Source organism: Cloeon dipterum, chromosome X (genome assembly GCF_949628265.1).
Source record: "Cloeon dipterum chromosome X, ieCloDipt1.1, whole genome shotgun sequence".
NCBI lineage: Eukaryota > Metazoa > Arthropoda > Insecta > Ephemeroptera > Baetidae > Cloeon > Cloeon dipterum.
The window spans coordinates 4,399,140-4,418,431 of NC_088790.1; the positions used below are offsets into that span (position 1 = coordinate 4,399,140).

A 19,292-nucleotide genomic window follows, 5' to 3' on the forward strand; every position below is an offset into this window, starting at 1 on the left:
ATGACTGATTTTTTGTAATTTTTTTATTTCGAAAAACCCGTCCTTTGCAAAGCGATCTCTGGAAGAGAGCGTAACTCGCGGGAATTTTGAAATGGGGGCGCGATTTTCCAGAAATAATAAAGTAGGCTTGGAACGTGTCATAAAGCGCGGGAAAATCGTTAAATTTGACTGAGATATTCAGCTGAAACCGCATGATTAAATTATTGGTTTACTGGTTTTGTCTAAATAATTGATTTAAAAATGTAACCTTTTTTATTCTTGTGCGTCAAATTTGGATTAAGTGCTTGAATTTTAAATTTCGACCATTGATTTAAAATATCAAGTTTCGAGAAAAGCAGTGTTTAACGTGTTTTCTCTTCGTTGGGCTGAAAAGGCGCAGAATGTTTTTCCAGATATATATTTTATCTTTTTAGAAGCCTTTTTATCGCAACGATCTCTCCTCGCACTCGAGGAAGCACCTGTGGCCCCTTGCACTTTTCTAGCGTGGAAATAATTTATTGTACCATAAAAACAAAGGCTATTTTTTATGGCTTTTCTAGGGATTCCAATTATGAATTGTTTAAATTTTAATTACTCTCGATGATTTAAATTTTTAATCAGCAGCTATCACCTAAAATACTTTCTAAGATTGAGAAAGAGTGCCGTTTAAAGTGGTTATCACTGTCAAACTCGGAATCAGATGAGATTTTGAATTGTTGACAAAATTACCAGTTAATAACAGTTAAATTTCAGAATTTGCCATATTTCTCGAAACATTAAATGGTTTTGTCATTGATTTTTCGCTTCCTCTATTTCCAAACACGTGCGAATTTAGAGGAAAAATTCCCTACATTGTGAAATCGTGATTTTACAGTAAGCAGGGAACAATGCTTGATCAGCATGCAAACTTTGCAGCTGTTTTTCTCAGAAATTAAAGAACAAAACCTATAAAAATTTAATCTATTTACCAATTTTCAGAGAATATTTAAGGTAAAGATATTTTTTGTGTACATGTCCACTTTTAAACAAGTAAGAATGCGTTTGAAACATATTTGTCTACAAAAACAAACTATTTTCGTCACGAAGTGAACTCGAGCGGCCTTGAAATCGACAAAGTGGCACTCAGTCACTCGTCGCGCAAAGGGTGCTGGTCACGTGACCGCGAGCGGCGCGCTTACCTTTTGGTGCGAGGTGGGCGACGGAGCCAGAGTACATGCCTGGGTGCGAGTCGACTGCAGGCGGTGCTCAGCTGTGTCGCCGCACTGCTCGCCAGCCGCCCAAGGGACTCGGCACGGGATGTCCTTTTCCCGCGAGGAGGCACCTTTGAAGCGGCGCACCCGGGCGCGGCGCCGCGCCTCTCGCTCTGTCCACGCGGATCGAATCGCCCTTGCGCACCTCCAAGGGGCGTGTTCGTCTGCAGAAGGGCGGCAGGGTGGCCGCCGGCCGATCCTCCTTGGCGCCGGGATCGATGCGTGTTGCGCGAGCAGCGCGACGGCCGCCCTCCCCCGCCGCCCGTTGCCCCAATGCCCCACCTAGCACGACGGGATTCAGGGATGCGCGCCCGAGCGGAGGAAGAGTTGTTCTAAAGGGTCCGGCTGATAGTTTGTGTGTAATTTCACACGCATTCGTGCGTAGCCTAGTTCTTACAAGGAGATAGTACAATACATGTATTTTTTGCAGATCAGAAATCAGATTACAATTTAGATTGGAATAATGAACACCATTCGGTGTACTGCAACACAAGTAATAATAATTACAACTTTCTGTACTCGGCAGCTTGAAATAGAGAGATTCAATATTGATGTTATAATTTTGTAGATGGTACATTTCATCACAAAAGTTTAATTTATAGTGGAAAAGAGTGTTTGTCTATGAAATAATCAATTAAATAATTGCAATTTTATTATGATCTGGAAAATCGATTCTTTATCATTTATTTAAAAATTGACTCGTATTTTTCAGCAAGTTATGTAACCCACAAAAATTCCAAAAAGCCGAAATAAAACTTGATTTTATGAAAACTATCGTACTAAAAATTAAAGTTCTGGAAATTTTGAACAAAAAGCACAAACCTTTGCAAAATATCGAATAATTCGGTTAGTCTCTCTGAGAAGATTACAAAAAGTGTCAAGTTTATTGAAAATATTACTAACGGTCAAGAAATTATGGCAGTTTAAAATTTGTTAAAATTTCATACTTTAAAATTGCGGAGTTAGAGGCGTTGGATTTAGCGAACCAAAATAACGGGAATTATATTCCTTTTTGTTTTAAACAGCGAAAAAATCAATCAAAAAACTAATCTTTTGGATTAAATGGCACGCACCCCTTGTAAGCTAGCTACAATTTTTTGCTGAAGCTCAGAGTTTCGTTGCGGGTTGTCACGTCTCCCCATTTTTTTCAGTTGACAATGGGATGGTGCTGCTTGTGCCAGATTTTTTGTGGGTTTTGCAAAACAAAAATCCCTAAATCAAGGAAACCTATATTTCAGAAATTTTCAGATTTTCAGAAAAGCAATAATTTACTCTTTTTTTAATTTTTGTTGGGCTGCAAGGACTAAGTCCTTTTGTAGTTTAAAAAGGCTCTGCTGCACCAACAATTTAAAAAATCATATTATATCCTTCTAATCGCCGTGGGTTTGTTTCGGTTTTTATCATTAAGTCTAGCAGTGTAAAGAGTCGGAAGGGGAGAATAAAACGAGAGGAGTAAACCAATTAGGTCAACTTATTGAAATGAAATTATGTAAATAAGAGTTGTTTAATTGCTGGAATGAAAAATCCTTTATTTTCCCTAACCACTGTAAAATTCCATCTGACAGCAAAAGAAAATATCCTGCATTGTGAATATTTTCCCGACCAACTAATAATAAAAACTCCTTTCGTGCTAATAAACACATGTACGTCAATTAGCTTTGTGAGCGTACACCTGCTGCACTCTCACAAAAAGCGCGGCAACACATAAAAGGTTCGATCGAAACCAAACAAAAAGTGGCTCTACGTTTAACAGTTTAACACACAAACAAAACACCTTTTGTGCGCCGCGTGCGTGATAAAATTGAATTCACGGAATCCCCTGACGCACCAAAACTCATATTCGCGCCCGCAAAATATAAAAAAATAACTAAATAAAAGCACCAACGAGGATTTGTGCGTAAAATATTCAAATGTCTTACAGGGGGATTTTCAAAATGAATAAATTATATCTGCAAAAGAAATAAACTGTCTCCGCGGGTGATTTGCATAAATAAAATTTTTCATAGCAACGGCTTTGACAGCCACTGGAGAGCACCAAAGTGCCATCTGTTCGCCGAAAGGGGTAGTTGGAAAGGGGTGTAGTTGAGGCCGCCCGCCTAAGGGTGGCCTATTGACGCAGGGGCGGTTTCCACGGCGACTGAAGAGATGCTGGCGCCACGTGAGCAGCAGGCGATGACATGTGTACCCCGGCCCCTGATCACCAACATATCAGATTCCGGCGAGTTCTGCTCCGCAGGGTCACTCACTCCCATCTAAATGGAGAATTTGACACTGTGTCACTCGCAGCACGCTAACCTCCGCGTGATCCAACTCACGGTGAAAACAACCTCTCTCATTCGAGGGGTAATTGGCATGTTTGTTTTGTACCACTATCAGCACAAACAATTGGATGAGATATGAATTAATTTTAGTCTGCCTTGATTATATTTGAAGATTTAAGCCTGTTTTGACATGGAATTAATTACATTTCTGTTGGAGCAGAGATTACTGTAACTAAAATGATAATTCTATTTATAGCGAGGCTTTTCGTACCAAAATATCGACAAAAAAAGGGTACAAAAAACCCAATATTCCCAAAAAATCATCGGAATTAATTTTTACATAATGTTGTTCAAACAACAAATTAACAGTCATTTTTTTAATTAGTTCTCCATTTTTGACTCTTTTAAACGGTTTCTGATCCAATTTAATTGTTTTGGACCGTGTTTCACAAATCATTGCAGCCACAATTCAATTAAAAAGGCATTTTTCCGAAGAAACCTTGGATTTTTGTTGAACTAGTTTCAATAAAAATGTCTAAAAAAATTCTTTTCAACTTCACAGCCAAACTCGAACAATTAGAATTTAACTTTTAACAAATAAGCCATTTTTGTAAATGCTATAGAACTGAATCGATGATCTTGGAACATCTTTCCTAATTAAGTCACAATTTATTATGAAGATTTTGTGCCGTTTATTGTTTAGTGAGATCCGTTTTGACGAACATTAGATTTGAAATTCGCGAGGAACTAAATAAGCGGAGAAGCTTACATCCAGTCGTTTTAGGCCGCCCACGCATGGAAATAATCCTCCTTTTAATGAATATTAAGTACTTTGCAGGTTGCTGCTTTAATTAAAAAGGATTAGGCCTTGATATTATGTATCGACTCCTAAAATTGTGCTTTTTATTCATAGTTCATATGAGAAAACACTTTCCTTTTTGGAAAAAAACACTGTCGAAATTTGTATTTAACTCTCTCTATCTCTACACTTTTTTGTTTGAATGGCCTTGCAACCTAAGTAAGAAAATTAATGAACTATTCAAGGGGCAAAAATGGAGGAAAGAACGTATAAATTGGCAGCATATTGTAAATTTTCTTTTCTATGCTGGATTTTTTAACACATCAAATAATTTTTGTCCAGTTTTCCAGTCCAATTAGCCCAATTATTTTTTTACACGTGAAAGAATGTTAGTTTTGCTATTTTAGACCTGTTATAAAACAAGAAAGAACTGTCCTCGTCTTGGTTAAAAAAATACACTTATATTTAGACTTCCAGGTTCAGGAATGATTTATAATTTCCATTAAGCTACAAAAAAGCGATCAGTTCACACTCAAAATAGAGGGAAATTGCCACAATTTTTGTGTAGGAGGAAAACTTTAATAACTTAAAATGTTGAAATTTGATCAAGAAATATTATTTGTTTATTTGTTATAAAATGGTCCTGAGGAAAATGTAAAAAATGTATCATTAAACTAATTTACCGACAATTTTAAAACAAGAACTATTTTAATGTCCAATTTAAGAGTCACGAAATCTTTAATTATTTAATTGAAAGCTGAATTTTTTCTTCTCACGTGGTCCAATTTCAGCCTGCGTCCATTATAGCAGCACATCGACTTTTTACCCGTTATCAAAGTGCATTCATCCGCACGGCCGTTCCCATACGGCGGTAGTGAAGCACCATAAGTTGGCAAGGTGCTCGTCAGCGTAGAAAAACCTTTTGCTCTATTCAAGGGCTCTCGTGGTCGTGCTAGTGACAGCCCGCCTCTGCTTATACTTGCTTGCTTCCTTCTTTTCACTGCAGAACGTAAAAGCGCGCGTGCTCAAATTCAGGCGGAATAATTTCCGAGCTGCCCTAGTTACGATAATGAGAATGAAATACGCAGCGAACGCAGCGCTGCACCACCGTTAGCGAAATTAATTAGACTCTCCGTGCAACACCACTTTCGCATGTTATGCGCGGTCGGCGTAAACGCACTTCACGCGCAAACACATACCTAGACTCGCATCTGTGGGTGAAAAGCTTTCTATTCCACCCACGTTTACAAGGCAAACACGACCGCTGGACGTTGTGACACATCGCTGCTTCGCTTTACTTGACGATGTTCTCGACGTTTTTCGCAAAGCATGAGTTTCGAATTATTTGTTGGGAGCTTTCATGTTTCAATTTTTAAATCTTTATTTCAGCATCCTGGTATTAAGTTGTCAGGGTGTGTAGACCAAATAACCAATTTTTTATATTGTAATGCTCATATTCCCGAAAATGGGGTGAAATGGGTCTCTATAGACGCATCCACAAATTTTAAATGTGAGAAAAATCTTTTCTGTGGATTTTAACCAGTTTTATAATTTGTAGATGCATCCAAAAAAACCACAGAAATGACTTTTAGCAATTTTTAGATCTTTTTAAAGTTCTGGATTTGATAAGTGGATGTCGCTAATTTCAGAGAAAATTGTGGAATTTGCTAACTTTAGCATCATTTGTTTTGTTTGTGGAATTCAAAAAGCTTGTAAAACGAATAAGTGAAATATGTAAATTCACATTTTACTGGCCTTAAAGGACATTGCAATTAGCTTTATCTGGTTTCAAATGTTATTAATAAGAAAAGTTTGTTATCATATTAAAATGACTTCCCCATTACAACAATGTATGTAATTGTGAGGATATTTGGCTAAATGTATGAAGATCCAACAACCATTCCCGTTGATTTACTTTTGTCACAAAATAAGAGAAACTCTGCCTGCTTTGTAAGTCCTTTGTGAATTTTATCTTAGTGTAGATATAATTGCTTTTGTTACTGCATCCATCCGTTTTACATTCAAAGCATGACACTGCTAATAGTAGTCCTGCGGCTAGGCTATGAATAGACCTTGCAGATCTCAATTATAGCTGCTCCTTAAGCGTGCAATTCAGTAGGGGATATAACTTCCTTGTCTGAGCAGCGAGCGTGAGAAGTGCATGGCGTCTAACATAAATAGTAAATAGAATCTAACAACGAGTTGGCAATAAAGGATATAGAATTTTCCAAGGGCAACTCGGAGAAACACATCTTCGCAGCACCCTCGTGTGACAAAAGTTGAATCGAATTACAATATCAAATTATTTGAAATTTTCACTCTGATTTCCGATGATGAGGAAATAATTCGGACTTGTCCTTGTTGATTCAGAGTAGTTTTTTTTTTATTTTGGCACCAACTGGTAAAAATTTCGGAAAAAATCCAGGCATAAAGGTGAAATCCTTTTTTGTCTTATAAATGAAACTGAAAATTGTCGACTTTTTGGACCAACAAAACCTTTGAAATTTCATACTTTTTAAACTACAATATACGAAGAGAAAAAATCTCATTTTTAGAGCCAAAAATCGGTGAAAGCAAAATTTTGCGTCTCATTTTGAAAGCCAAAAATTTTATACACAGTAACCAAAAATTAATGTTGTTCGTTTTTAAAGAAAAGAAAGATCTCACCCTGCTCCAAAATTGACGGGAAAATGAGTTAATGAAAAGGAAATCACAGAGCGAGCGCATTAATTTCACGTTTAATCCGTTCGGTTGATGACCTAGAATATCTGTGAAATTACATTCTACGCAGTTCTCGGGGGAGCGAGCGCCGATTTTTCCTGGTCAGAGCAATTCCGGCGGCGGCAGCAATCACGGCTGATTATTCGCTTGCTGCCGAGGCTGCACGGCGGGTCGGACGCGCGGCTTGGTGAGACAGCAGCCCGCAGTGGCGTAGGCGGCATGCGAGGGATGCTGGTCACGTGGCGCGTCGGGGGTGAGCCGATTGGCTCCCCAACCCCTGCGTGTGGAGGGTGTATGTGCTCGGCGGCGGCTCCACGGAGGAACAGTTCTGCAAAGACTCTCCTCCTCAACAAGCTGAACCAACGCTCTCTGCAACTCTTCGCGTCACGTGAGTAGACAGCCCTTCTTTTGGGGTTTGAGCACAATAATAATTGTGATTTGTGAAAATGGGGGAAAAGTTTAAATTTGCGAGAAAATTGGCTGTAATTTTATATGCAAATTAAGCATTTTCTCCCTTCTGCAAAATCACGATTTGTTTCTCAATTTAGGTCATTTTTCCTCAAAATTCGCACATCATTAAAAAGATAGGTAGGAAGGCTATCGACATCAAGTGAAAAATCATTGAGGAATTTGGCAAAATCTGAAATTGAACTCTTCCTCGGCCCTGATTTCATTTTTGCACATAATAGAAATAAAATGTTGCTAAATTTCACAACCAGTTAACTTAAAGAGGGTTAATTGATACTGAATGTCCTGGAAAATCGTTGTTGCAAATTCATAAACTCATCCCTTAGGATTCAGTTGAAGCCTAAATTGACCAAATCAACACAGTAAATTTTTTAGAAAAGTGGTCACGAAGTTAGCATGGTGAGAACTGTCTCCTTATCCTATATTATTTCCCAGCAAAGATTTTTCCTAAAAGGTTTCATACGCTGTTGCACAGATCTCGACTAGAGGAATCGAAATCTGCAAAGAATATGTGGTCAAGCGCTGTAAATTTTGGAGAAAATTTGAATTTTTGCTGTATATCAAGGTCCTTTTTTATTAGAACAAATTGTTTATCAATCAACTGCTATTACATCCAAAAATTCAAATCATTTTCACCTGTCCCCCAGCATCGATCCACTAATTATTATTGACCTGTAAAGCTTCAAGTTTTGTTGGAAAAATATAGCCATCATTTGACACGCGATTTGCTATGCATGCCCCAGTGCCATTTCTTCCACACCATTGAGCTAAAATCTCTCGCACATTAAAACGTCTGTCAATTGAGGCGTTCTGTGTGAAATGGTGCAAACTGGGCTCGCACACGATAAACGCTTTTTGCCTGCTGCAAAACACAAATCACAAGGAAGCAAAAAGGCCGTCTGATTACTAGAGGGGCACTGATGCATGATTTTTTTTATATTCCGGTCTCGTATTCAATCCATCTCACTCATAAAAAAGCCAACGAAACTCTTTTGCTGCAGGCGGTGGGAAAATAGATCAATGGATCGTCTGCTGGTGATAAGCCTTGTGCATTGCGCCAGAGATAAAGCAGTGTTCGGTGCTATCTAAAATATTTATATGCACACGATAGAAAGGGGAGATATATGCCAAAAATTGATATATTGCAAAATTACAAAGAAAAATACCTGTACCTTCAATATTATCTGAAAATTGGGAAAGAGAAAATTTTTGCAAGGTTTTTACTGTTTAAATTTCTGAAAAAATCGGCTACAAAGTCAAGATGCATATATGTATGAGAACCGATACCAATAACACTAATTTCGGATTAATAAAAAATCCAAAAAATACATTCAGAGACCTCCTGAAGGGTGTATAATCAATTCCCACACCCTTATTAGTCATTAACAACATTTTAAAATTGGAAGAGGGTCAAATCTGCTCGACATCATGTCGAAAATACAAAATTGGAAAATTACTCTGTTTCGGTGCCTAAAAAACCACGGTTTTTTAATTTTTCTATCATAACATCTCGAAAATGATAAATTGGTCTGTTGGCGCAAGAATGTATGTATTTTGACTTAACATTTATGTGCATTTGCGTCGAAAAATATCTGATTGCTATTTTAAGACCTTAGTGAAATTTTAGTAGACTTAACCTTTGACCTTAACTTCTGCTGGCAATTTGTTACCCACTTAATTACCTTTCAAATGGCATAGAGTTTGTTTCTTTTGCACTTCTGCGGAAGCCAAGAAGGTAATCAAATATGAAGCAAGTAAGTGGTGTTTAATGAAAACCCACAATTGCGTGTGCTTCAAACTTTTGAATGTAAAAAAAATGAATTACCTAAAAAGGCAATCAACATGCCAAATTTCATTAAAATCGATACACCCTGTTTAACTTTGGATCACCTAGATATAGAAAAAAATAAATATTCCGATTGAAAGTGGCTAATTCGCTTGACTATAAATCGCCGCTTTGTATATTCTTAATTAATTGGTCCATTCCGAACGTTGACTGTTCTCATGGCATTTTTCCATTGTTTGGTAGGATTAGCGCGGTTAATTCGGTTAGCAGTGCGGCTGGCTGTAGCGCACCATGCAATTATAACAATTGGCCATTCCGGAATGGGTAAAACAAATGGTGTTCCGGCAGCTATATTACAGTAGACCGTGGCCGCTTTTAATGGCGATCACCTGACAAAAACGACGAGAGCACTCTATTCATTGCTGGAGTACGTGCGTTGTTAGCCGCTTTTATTGCGCGCCACAAAATTAATCTCGCGCGCATCCAGCAAACACGCGTCAAGGCGCAAGCTATGTATATACTGTACTATACTAGCTCTTTCGTGGGGGTAAATTACGCAAGCGGGCTTGAAGTGAAATTGATGCAAGGGTTGAGCACCAATCAAGGCAGTGAACCGTTTAGAAAGCGAAATTGATTCCTGTGTTTCGATTCCAAGACTTTAGATATATCTACGCAATACATTTTTTCGTTTTCAGGGTGCGAAAAGGCAGGTTGAAGGGGATACAACCTTTAGACTGTTTTGGCTATCTAGAAAAGATTGAGACTAGTCTAGCGGTGTTTGGTTTTTGAAAATCCGACCGTGAGAAGCTGAGATTTGGGCGTGAAAACATTTTTCAAAATCCCAAAAACATCGTTTTTATAATTTTTATTGATTTTACAATGATATCTAGATTTTATGTTCTACGACAACCCGAACAAAGTTAGGGATTACTTAAATTTCCTAGTTTTTATCTTTGGACTTCCGTGAAACGCAAAAATTGGAATTTCAGGAGTTTTCTCAACGAAACTGCCAATAAAAAATATCCGGACTCCAGGCTAAAACTTTGTTGCTTTCAGATATTCTTCTTAGTTTTTCTTTGAGTGCTCTGGAAAAGAGTTTAAAACTAAACTATCCCCACACTTTATATCCAGTCAGAAGAAATTTATTAAAAATAAAACTCCACTCTCAAATTGAGCCATAAAAAGGAAGTTTTCCGCGAGGGAAAGTTTTCATACAGTCCAGTCGCAGTTGGAGAGATGAAATAGTGCAGACTCTATACTTCCAGACGTTTTTTATACGACATGTGCATTTAAAATTCCAAACGTACGCCCTCGGCCCAAGTTTCGCGGGAAGCTCGAGACTATATTTACAGACACCGTTAGAACACAAATTCGCCATTTCATCCCAGCAGTTATTTCCCGCGAGCGCCATTGTAGCACTTGGTGCTCTTGAAAGAAGGAATGATGTGAAGAATTAAAAGCTTTCACCGTTGAAGCACCTGCTCATGCATGTGTATAGGCAATCACATTACTTGCACGTGGTGCACTGCAGCGCTAACGTGCTGAATAGACAAATCGAATTAAGATTTTATACGTGCAGTCCATTCTGCTTCGGCTCTTGCTTGATAACTAGAGTAATGAAAATCATCTCTCCTGATGCCTTGTGAATGAGGCTTTTGTTCATTACAGTCGCTTTGAATAGAAGCTTGAATAGGTCAGCAGAAGGTCAACGGTCGCTCGTAGCCTCAACAGGGCAAAATTTGAATAATTAATTTGATTTATTATTGACTAAAGTTAAATTTCAGATTTAGCTCAATTTCTCGAAAAATTAAATAGTTTTTTATTTCGATTCCCATCCAACAGTGGAAGATATTCCCAAAATTGTGAAATAAATCGATATTTTACAGTAGGGAGACAATTTGTGATCACCTTTTGATTAGCATGCAAGCTTTGGAGCCAATTTTCTCAGTCTCAGAAATTAAAACGACAATTTAGCAAAGTTCTAGCTCTACCTTAATTTTCAGAGAGGTAAAAAAGATTATATTTCAGAATTTAGCATTAACCACTTTAAATCTTACATCTTGCTGATTCATTTCTGCAGAAAAACAAGTTTTTTTCTAAATCCAAGAAACTACTCTTAAAAGCCAGTGAGCAATCTGAGAACGATGTTTAATGCTGCTGTCACGATGAAGAGAGTACTTAAACGAAGCTGATGGTTAAAATGCAATTTAAATACAGCTCCGCGTCTTGTATTTTTAGAAGTCGCGAGAGGTACGGAATTAAGTTCCAGAGGAAAAGGTTGGCAGAAAATAAGAGCGAGACGAGAAGAGAAAAATTCTGCCGCGCGCTCTGCACAAAAAGACGGCGGGAGAGAAATCCCTAGAGAAACTGTTTATTAAACTCTCCCACAATAAGCGTCTCTCTACGTTTGACTAATATAGTCCCAGAGGGAATTGAGGTATGTTTGTGAATTAAATTATTTACATATTCGCTGAAAAATTATGCAAATTGGGTTCCTGCCATGTGATACGCGTTTTTTCCTATTCATAATTCATATCTAGAAATTGCTCCCTGTAGTCCTGTTAAACATTGTAAGAAGCAAGTTTGCATTTTAAGTTTATATTCAACCCTCCTTCAAAGGCTTATCAACAAAGTGGAAGAAGGGAGATTGATTGGATGATATCTATTTTAAGCCGGTTCATCATTCAAAGCCACCAAAAGATTGCGCAACTTATCCCATCTGATGCTGTGCATTCAGCCCAAAAAATAAATAATTCCTTTTGAAGTGTTGAAAACCAAAATCGGTTTGGCTAATCGCCGTAGAGAGGGGTGAAAAACAATTTTTGAATTAAAAAATCCCTCTCGACGCTTCCACGGCGATTAGCAATGGACTGATTTTTATTTTCAGCACATCAAAAGAAATATCATTTTACGGGCTGAATTCACAGCGGCAGGATTTAGTCTCAAATTCGCATTAAAATCGTAAGTAACCGCTGGCGCCATCAATTGGCAGCTTCAAACTCTAAGGGGCTTTCCACCATTAATTTATTTAATTACATTATATATTAATTCAACAATAAATAACTTATGACAGAGAATAAAATATAAACCTCAGTGGACAAAGCTAGAAATATATCGATTGAAGCTCCTTACATATTCCCTTTGATTACGTAATAAACAGTGAGCCAATTAGCTAAATGTGTGGCGCAGTTGGAAAAAGTTCAGTGAGAGCTTTACCATGCAAAAACAATCCTTTTACAAAAAAAGATGCCATCTAATTTTACTTTCTCGTCTCTACGTGCTCCGAACCAGCTTGATAATTGCATAAAAAATTTACCGAGCTCATTTGTTAGCGGCAATAAAACTGTTCGCCGAAGATTTTGTCTTTCCGGCCGTCCGTCGTGCTGGAAAATGCATGAGATCTCACGTGTGATAGTGAACGAAAAGGTCAGAGTCGATCCAAGGTTGTGCAACGCGTCCTTATCGCAGCCGACACAACGCAAAAGAATTGCTCTCCGCAGACAGAGGGAAAACCTTTTCGAAGAAATAAGGACATATATTTTTTTTCTCTCTCTCTCTCTCTTTCTATCCAGGCTGAAATCAATGGGCTGTGCACCTAATGGAAATTCAGTTTATATGGATTGAGTGCCTGAGGGAGATAGGCCGTGTGCGTGCTCTTCCTTACATTTCACATCAAATTTGCACACCTCGGATTTGCAGCTGACACCCACGCAAGCTGCCAGCTAGGCACGCGCCTTTTAATCGCTTTAGGCAAATATTGGCGGTTGTGCGGAAGTAGGGAAGCAAATTATAATGCGCGCAACATTTTGATGAAGCTCAAATTCTGCGGAATATGATATGTGATTTGTGTGGTAGGATCGACCGCTTGGGTTATTTGTAGGCAGTACTGTAAATAAGGATGTGCAAACCCAATTAGACGCATTATTCCTGTAGATCGAGCAAATTGGTAATTTAATCAGGATTTTAGTTGCAAGTCTCGGTAAACCGTTAAGTTCTACTATTTTGCCACGTTTTGCGACACGTGCCACGCCTCACTTAATGAAATTATCCGGGGTACGTACCACGTCCCTATTTAGAAATTTCCGTGGTCGCTGTTCATTACAGGGAATCCGTGGACGTGTGGATGTGGATTCATGGCAATTCATTAATTATCGTTTTGAGTGAAAAAACACGCGGATTTTTTCCTTACGGCACTATTGGCAGAATAAATAAAACGCCAACGAATCAAATTTTTACCAATTGGTCTCCTCAAAATCGAATATTTAACCGATTATTTTGTTATGAGACCCCGCGATTAAAATAATCGACTATGTTGAGCAAGAATCGATAATTCCAATTTTATTTTAATATGAAATTGAACAATTATAACGATCTCGAACTTCTATGCCATTTTTGTCATCCTAAAACTAATCAATGTTTAAAATATTTATTATTTTCTTTGAAACAAAAAATTAAACTCGTTTTTCTTGTTGCTCAGCACGTTCTGTGGTTATGGTTTGAAAATAAAAACGCGCAGTTCTCGCCCGTTTCGCTGCAGATGGTTTGCGGGGCGCACTAAATTATAGCTTGGAGGTGTCTTGCGTCAAGGTGGTGGTTGCCAGACCAGAAAATACATGCCGACCGAGCTTCTGGAGCTTCTGTACGTGGGTGGATTTTCTCCGGGGTGCTCTACATCTCTCTCGCGTTTCATAGAAGCGCGCTGAAAAATATTCCAGAGCTGAGAAGCGTGCATTGGAGCAGTTCCAAGAAAGAAATCAGAAAATTGACAATGTGTAAACAAGACAGCTCGAGATCGTTGAAGTATGTATATGAGCGGCTGTCTTTATTCGTCACCCCTGAAAATCTTGTTTTTCGTTACAAAATGATGATTTTGCCAGAAGAAAGCCCAAAATTGTTATCACATAATTTGCATATTAAAAATTATTTTGATATTGAAAGAAATGCTGAATATATTTCTAAAGATATATAAAAAAAAGTGTAAGCTTTTAAAGACTTTTTAGAAAAAAAATTGACAATGATCATTGTTTTAAGGGTCTCAATTATAAAATGTTTCGTTTTGTAAGTTGCAAAAAGGGGGTTGAGGGGGTGGTACCATTAGATTGCTTTGCCTATCTAGAGGAAGTTAATACTAGTCTAATGGCGTGTGTGTTTTAAAAATCCGACCACTAGAAACTGAGATTTGGGTGTGGAAACTTTTTTTTTTAAACCGAAAAAGCTCTATTATTTTGGCTGTTTTATTTTTCATTGAAAATAAAGCAAAACACCACTCCAGATTTTGGTGGTTTGAAACTTTATTGATTTACAAAACCTTGACCTTTAATTGACCTACTACGTTGAGGTCAACAGAAAAGTTGTTCGAGTTCTATGGTGTCCGAAATTTTGTTCTAGGACCAACATGAACAAAACTATGAAAAATAACCCCGAAAATTTGGTCCGTGAAACCCACATAAATGGAAAATTCAGGGTTTTCTCAATGCAGGACCAATTTCTGCTGCTGCGGAGGACAGTTTGATCAACATTATGAGAGACAAACACCTTTGGTTTCATTTATTTACCACGAACAAATAGGCATTTCTAAAAACCCATAATTTATTGTAGCATGAAAGTTCAATGACTCATTGGTGTTAGAAAAAGGTTGTGTACAAATGAAGTCGACGCAGCGTTGCCTTTTTACTCGGCAAAAAATAAAATTAATATTAAAGGGAGGAGCGAATAAAAATGCCGGAGCACGCTCTCATGGCGGCGCTAATTGCGAAAGTTTGATGGATCCGCCTACAATGAATATGCAAATTCGACAGTTAAGCGATGTGTAAAAAATTATGTCTGTGTTGTTATTGCCGCGCACAACAGCAGAATGAGAAATGAGTCCCGCGAGTCTTGCGGTGGAAGGAAACAAACAAATTTCAAAAAGCTGGCTGGATGGCTCAGGGTGCGTGAGCGGCTCGGAAAGGAACTACCTCAAGTAAATCTAATTAACTTACCGCTTAGGCAGAATTAAACACCCTCCTGCACTGTTAACGACACGGTGAGTAGTGGCGAGGGAAATTTACAGCCGGAGTTTGTCAAGGAGCGTGGCAACGCAATTAGAAGACGCACTCAACGACACGAGCTACTGCTCGTCGCTTATAGGCGTCTCGTAAAGAGCCTGCAAAAATGTCGAGATGGAATTTTACCTTGCTGAATAACATATTTCATCTCTCGCGAAAAAGCAGCAAATATTTCAATACGAACAAACATGCGTTTTAAAAACCCGAATTTCCAATTTTGCGGGTTTTGAGTTTGATGCAACTTTGTTCAGGTAAGTCGTAGAACAAAAAATTGAACACAGTCGAGCTCGTCTCGTTGATTCAAACAACTGCTTTGGTAGGTCAAAGTCACAACAATCGAGTTTTGATTTGAAAATCGAATTTGAAGGTCAACTAGGCCGAAAATTTTGGATTGTTGACATCTCCACTTTGTAGAGCGCAAAAAATTAGGTTGGACACGTCAAAATCTGGAATGGCGTTTTTCTTTTATTTTTATTAAAAATAAAAGCAACCCACATGGAGTTTTGTTCGGGTTTTCAAAAAATATTTACACGCCAATATCTCAGCTTCTAATGGTCAGATTTTCAAAAACAATACACAGCTAGACTATTCTGAACCTCCCCTAGACATTAAAAGTAGCCTAAGGGTGCCAACCCTTCAACCCTTTTTTAGCACCCTAAAAACGTAACATTTTCCAGTTTTTTGTCGTGTTTTGCACCTCATTGCGTTACGGGGTGAATGTGTATCACCCTATACCACTTCAGTCCATTATGGGATGAAAAGACAAATCAAATAGTTTGCAATTTTAGTAAATGCGTCTCTTTGAAACTCGAGATTTAGTTGACGCACTGTTATTTGATTACGATAACCTCTCTGAAAGAAAACGACGTTTTTCACCCAAAAAAAACGTCAGGTTCACAAAAGCTGCACACCGTTTGACTCTTCATGACCTCTAATGGATAGCTGAAGCAGTTTTAGGGCGTCAACCCCTTTTCCACCCCATCTAAAGTAGCTCGTAAGTTGTAAGCAATTGAGCGTGTAAAAATTTAAAATCACTGAAATTCTATCTGAAAAATATTCCGTTTTACTCATCCCCTTTAATCCCTTGAAGATCGGTTATAATTACGAAACACAATACATTCATTGACATTGTTGCAAACTAGAAAATATAATCCAGAATGAGAACGAAAATAATGTTCTCTCTCTCTCTCTCTCTCTCTCTCTCTCTCTCTCTCACACACACACACACACACACACACACACACTCACACACACATACACACAGGTTGTTTGATGTTGTACAAAAAATTTATGTTGGAGTTGCAAATCACGCTTGAGAGGATTTGCAAATTTAATAACAAATTCAAGCCATGCTGAGTTTTCCTACAGCTTAATATGATTAACTGTGCGCGCAAAAGACAAATACAAGTACGCAAATACTTCCGTCGCCGCTACTAGCTGGGTGTGTTGATTGAAGGCTCCGCAGTTTTCTCGGAAAAGCAGCGCCAGCAAGAGTTATAAATCGTGGGGTGAGCGGACCAAATTGCACCATTCTATATGGAGCGGAGTCATCAAAGCAGTAATTATTACTCTCGGGGAAGGGGTGCAGCGTGGCGGCGTCATCGCCCGCTGAAAAGTGCGTAATTTTCTACCCTTGACGCGAGTGGTCTGTGACCTTTTGCTTTTTTACAATTCTTTCATAAATCCATTCCGGTTTGAGTAGTGGTCGGGATCAGCGTCCAAAGACGGAAGTTTAATCGCAATAAAACCAATAATGGAGTCGTGAAAAGATAAATAATCCCTGTTTCATGGTTTGTAGGGGATATTTTGGAGTTGTGTTTTGATCTGGATTGGAAAATTTTGGAAAAATCACGAACGTTGGCAAATGTAGTAAAAATTGCACATCATTCGATTCATTTTGCTAAGTAGATTCCGTAAACGTGATGTTTTCTGAGAACCAACCTTGTTGATTCCAATTATGGAAATTCTTTATTCTTTATCTTCAAGGCAGCGCATAAGCACTTTCATATATATACAGACAGATGTTAGGCTGCAGACGAAGCTAAAAATATGTACAGATCCCATGCCTGTCGAATGTCGAACAATAGACGACGATCCACTCACAATGCGCGCTAGATAGGCTCACAGCAACGGTGCTTTTAGGATCCCGGCGTGGGCGCCTTTGACAAGTGTGTGGACTGGGGATTGAGCCTCAGCCGTCGACGACAATATGATGTGGGTGTGGAGCGACTGCCTAAAATAAAATAATACAGCTAACGCAAGAAGGATATTTTCTGTTGGCACACCAAAAATGCACAGTTAAAATTTTGTCATTGCTTGGGGTTGTGCAAAATCGATTGTTTTTTATGATCGCTATGATGAACACATATCCATGAGGTTTAAATAGCGTTCTGATCAGTAAATCAGAAAATCAAAAATTTAAACAGGCTATAAGCTATAAATATCATATATAAAAATTTTTGCACACATCTCTGCGTAAAATTATTGCTCGTCTCGATATCTCACTTTATTTATGAGATAATTTGCTTGCAAATATTTTATAAACACAATGTCACGTGCACACGTGCATGTCAATATCGGTTTCACTGCGTCAATTGGCAAGAAATGTAATACGCACTCTCCATATGTATTGATCTAACACGCATTCTTGTTTGTGACGCCATTATGAACACGAATAACGATATAAGAAGGAAAATAATAAAATGTAAGTCGACAAACAACCGCTTTGGGAACGAGGCCACGCTTGCACTTGCTATTGAGAGTCTTCTTCTCTAAACAAGCTGGAATTTTGCGCAGCAGCAATGTGTGCATCAAAGACACGAAAAGCTCACGTGCCGGAATGCAATATAGAGCAAGGTGGTGCTCCTTGGACCCGACAACGAGGAGTTGCATGACTGGCCAGCATATGGCCGTGATCCTCTCTGGCATTCCTCTCACGGACATAACACAAACCAGAAACATCCGCGGCTAAAGTTAGAACGCAGTTAACTTCCCTCTAGGTCACAGGCTCCTTCCTTTGAGTGGGCAGTTTTATTTTATTTATATGGGAAATAGCGTGGAATGAGAAAAGATTTAGTAAATTCAAAGAAATTATTTTTATTGTTCCGCTCGGCAACCAATAATCCAATAAAAAATTGTGTTTCTTTCTTCGGTATATTAACAATTAACTATTTTTTACTCGAAATATTTGAATGGTAATAAAGTTATTAAATTAATGGATATTAGCAAATTTTGGCTTTAAATAGCTGTCAGTTCAGTGTTAGTAATAAATTTAAATCCGTTTATTTTCAAACACAGCTTTTTAGTTTTCAAGCATCTGAAACCACTCAAAAGTCGGTGAAAATTGTTCCCGAAAGAGCTATTAATTACAAATTTTTCTGAATAAGCAATAAGGAGAAATTCCATTTTTAATTGCTAAAGACTGTCCAAAATGACCGAAAATGGATCTCTATTATGCATCACACCTAGTTTGTACGTGAACACCAACGACCAGAAAATACCACAAGGTCCATAGATTAGCATAATTTCATACTTTGCCTCCTTTGCCAAAATCCAGCAAGCAGGGAAATATCAACATAATTCTTTGCCTATTTAATGTCTTTGTCTAATGTAATTTTAAAAGTTTTTGTGATGTTTTGACTTAAATGTAATGTCGCCAGTCGCCACCTCTGCGAATGACGAGCATGATTAATGACTTTTTATTGCATAGCGCCTGCAAAACATCGAGATATGCAACCGGATTTTCATCCTGGTCACGCGGGTTGTAGAATTTTTTTTAAATATTTATTGTTAAGTATTTCCTAATTCCATTTAGTACAAAATATTTGTTTATTTCTTTACACAAATCTGAATAGGAAATAAATTTGGGCAAACATCGTTTAAAATACAGTCGAGATGAGAATAATCAATCAATGATGCATCCCTACGAAGTGATTTGACTCTAATTTGGCTCAAGGAAACGACAGTGACAGCCAATTTCCC

General features: G+C 38.1%; 2 protein-coding genes across 3 annotated transcripts in view; one reads left to right on the forward strand and one right to left on the reverse strand.

Annotated features, from left to right (window-relative positions):
• The window catches only part of Syt12 (Synaptotagmin 12), a 30,415-nt gene extending 29,015 nt beyond the window's left edge, over positions 1–1,400 (reverse strand). Inside the window, exon 1 of one of the 2 annotated variants that reach the window (XM_065494769.1) lies at positions 1,158–1,400. The gene's annotated coding sequence lies outside the window, so the exon portion shown is untranslated. The remainder of the gene's footprint in view (positions 1–1,157) is intronic. The other variant, XM_065494768.1, reaches the window with a different exon arrangement.
• Positions 1,401–7,281: 5,881 nt separating this feature from the next.
• The window catches only part of Sytbeta (Synaptotagmin beta), a 60,411-nt gene continuing 48,400 nt past the window's right edge, over positions 7,282–19,292 (forward strand). The window contains exon 1 of the mRNA XM_065494008.1: positions 7,282–7,398. The gene's annotated coding sequence lies outside the window, so the exon portion shown is untranslated. The remainder of the gene's footprint in view (positions 7,399–19,292) is intronic.